Source organism: Colobus angolensis, unplaced genomic scaffold, assembly GCF_000951035.1.
Source record: "Colobus angolensis palliatus isolate OR3802 unplaced genomic scaffold, Cang.pa_1.0 Scaffold229, whole genome shotgun sequence".
Classification (NCBI taxonomy): Eukaryota; Metazoa; Chordata; class Mammalia; order Primates; family Cercopithecidae; genus Colobus; species Colobus angolensis.
In genome coordinates this window covers 6,242,028-6,244,851 of record NW_012115477.1, presented here as the reverse complement: position 1 = coordinate 6,244,851, position 2,824 = coordinate 6,242,028, and the positions used below count along the sequence as shown (strand labels likewise).

Here is a 2,824-nt window from a genome sequence, read left to right as displayed (position 1 = left end):
AGCGGCCGCCGAGGCGGAGGGGCTGCGCTAGAGGTGCGGGCCCGGCTGGCTGACTCGCCCCCTACTCACTACCTTGCTGCGGGCTTCCCGTCACGGTCGCCGCCGTCACGGAGCTTCTGAGCCGGGGCGACGCAGCGAGAGCTGATAAGCGGGCGTCAGCTGCGTCCCGCACTGGCGAAGCAGCCTCCAGATCGGGCTGGAGAAAGGCCGGGGGGTGGGAGTCGGGACGAGGTTTGTTCCCAGCTTGTGGAGATTTTACTCCGCTCGTCCCTCGCACTCGGCTTCCGCTCCGCCTCCCGGACGGCCCTTCCCGCACTCGGGGGCCAGCAGCCCACGGCGCGCAGCATTGTGGGAGATGTAGTCTCAGAATGAGGAAGCGGCGACACGTGCTTCCAGCCGCCCTGCACCTACCCTGGATCAGAACGACGCCGTTGCGCGGCAACCAGAGAGGCGGCGGGCTCTTGTGTGTTGGAAGATGAGCCCGCCAGAGGCGTAAAGAAGGGCTCTGGCATCTTGTTCCCGACCCTCCAGTGAGAAACCAACCTCCCAATACTGTTGACCTGAGGCTGGGAAAGCGTAATGATGATTAAGTGTGCTACAGATGAGAATACCCATCATTGCAGCCGAAGGTCCTTAGCCAGTGGAGTGAGGCAAGAAAAATGAAAGGATTGAAGTTTAAATAGTAAGAAACAAAATTATTTTTTCATAGATGATATAATTATGTACATGGAGGCCGGGCGGCGTTGGCTCATGCTTGTAATCCCAGCACTTTGAGAGGCCAAGATGGGAGGATCACCTGAGGACGGGAATTCGAGACCAGCCTGGCCAACTTGGTGAAACCCCGTCTCTACTACAGATATGAACTTAGCCGGGCCAGGTGGCGGATGCCTGTAATTCCAGCCTCTCGGGGGCTGAGGTGGGAGAATTGCTTGAACCCAGGAGGCGGAGGTTGCAGTGAGCTGATATCACACCACTACACTCTAGCCTGGACGACAAGAGCAGAACTCCGTCTCAAAAAAAACGAAACAAAAATATGTTTATGGCACTTCAAAACAATCTGCAGATAAACTGTTAACAATCAAAGAGTTTAACAAGGTTAATAGATACAAAAATCATATTTTAAAAATCAATATTTATTTATATATGCCAGTAAAAAAGATAATTTTTTTTAAAGATACCATTTACAACAGCTCCAAACAAATATCAAGCACCTAGGGATAAATCGATCAAAGAAATGCAAAATCTGACTGAAAAAAACATTGAAAGACCCTGAAGAAGACCTAAATAAAGATATAACATGTTCATAGATTGGAAGAGTCAATACTGAAAAATGCCAGTCTCTCCAAACCTACCTACAGAGCCAGTGCAACTCCCAACAAAATCTCAATAAATTTCTGTGTATGTGTGAGAAACTTGACAAGTTAATTTAAAATGCTATGGAAGAGCAAAGACAAGCATTCATGAAGAAGAGGAGGAAGAAAAAAAAAGAAGAGGAGAAGGAGTGGGAGGAGGATAACTTGTTCTACCAGATAACAAGCTTTATTATAGAGTAGGCATGGTGGCCCATGCCTATAATCTCAGCACTTTGGGAGGCTGAGGCAAGTGGATTGCTTGAGCCTGGAGTTCAAGACTAGCCTGGGCGACATGGCAAAACCCCATCTCTACCCCCACAAAAAAAAAAAAAAAGTTAGCCAGTTGTGGTAGCATGCAGCTATAGTCCCAGCTACTCAGGAGGATCACTTTGAGGCCAGGAGGTAGAGGCTGCAGTGAGCCATAATTGTGCCACTGCACTCGGGCAACAGCAAGACTCTTCCTCAAAAACAAAACAAAACAAAACAAGAACAAGCTTTATTTTAAAGCTGTCAATCTAAATAGTAGGACGTCTAAAAGAAAAAGACATTCATTTGAGAATAGGGCGTTGTGATGGGAATACACATGCCACAGTAAACTCTGTGTGTATTCAGGGAGGTAAAGGAAGACAAAGAAAAAATAAGAAAGATTAAATAATTGCTTTGAAATTATTATGCTTGGCTACAAAGATCAATAATAAGGGTGACTCCAGTTCTAGGTTGAACAGGCAGTTGCTGGGCAGATGTCCACACAGAAGTACTTGTTGTGTAAGGTTGCAGTGGTCTTTGTGTAGGGCTGTGGTTTTTGCAGAGTCTTTTGCAATAGTTTAGTTATCAGGCATACATGTGTGAAAGCCTTCCCTTCTTAGCCTTCCCCAGCTCTGTCATGGTGTTTTGTTTTTTAACACAAGTGACTCCATTTTGATTCTGACAATTTTCACATTTCCCTTTTTTGATCAAGATCTTTCTCAGAATGCATCACTGATCAGTCATTTTGTAGTTACATTCTGATGTCCCTGGAGGCCTGGTTGCTGGTTTCTTCCCACATTGTGGGGAGTGATTGGTGATGAGGAGTCAGTGTCAAAAACCATTTAGCCACATTTAGGCAATAAGGGAGGTTTGAAGAAAATGACTCTCAGGCTAAGTCTACCTGGAGTTTATTATTAAGGTCTATAGTCTTTTGCTGTCATCTCAAAGTGCTGGCCCAGCATTATTTTGTTAAGACCTACACTTCTGGCCGGGCGCGGTGTCTCAAGGCTGTAATCCCAGCACTTTGGGAGGCCGAGACGGGCGGATCATGAGGTCAGGAGATCGAGACCATCCTGGCAAATACGGTGAAACGCCGTCTCTACTAAAAATATACAAAAAAACTAGCCGGGCGAGGTGGCGGGCCCCTGTAGTCCCAGCTACTACTCGGGAGGCTGAGGCAGAAGAATGGCGTAAACCCGAGAGGCGGAGCTCGCAGTGAGCCGGGA

The 2,824-nt window shown here is 47.3% G+C and overlaps 1 protein-coding gene across 1 annotated transcript in view; it reads right to left on the bottom strand.

Annotated features, from left to right (window-relative positions):
- CCDC126 (coiled-coil domain containing 126) overlaps positions 1 to 344 on the bottom strand; it is a 57,602-nt gene extending 57,258 nt beyond the window's left edge. The window contains exon 1 of the mRNA XM_011944201.1: positions 73 to 344. The gene's annotated coding sequence lies outside the window, so the exon portion shown is untranslated. The remainder of the gene's footprint in view (positions 1 to 72) is intronic.
- Positions 345 to 2,824: the final 2,480 nt, after the last annotated feature.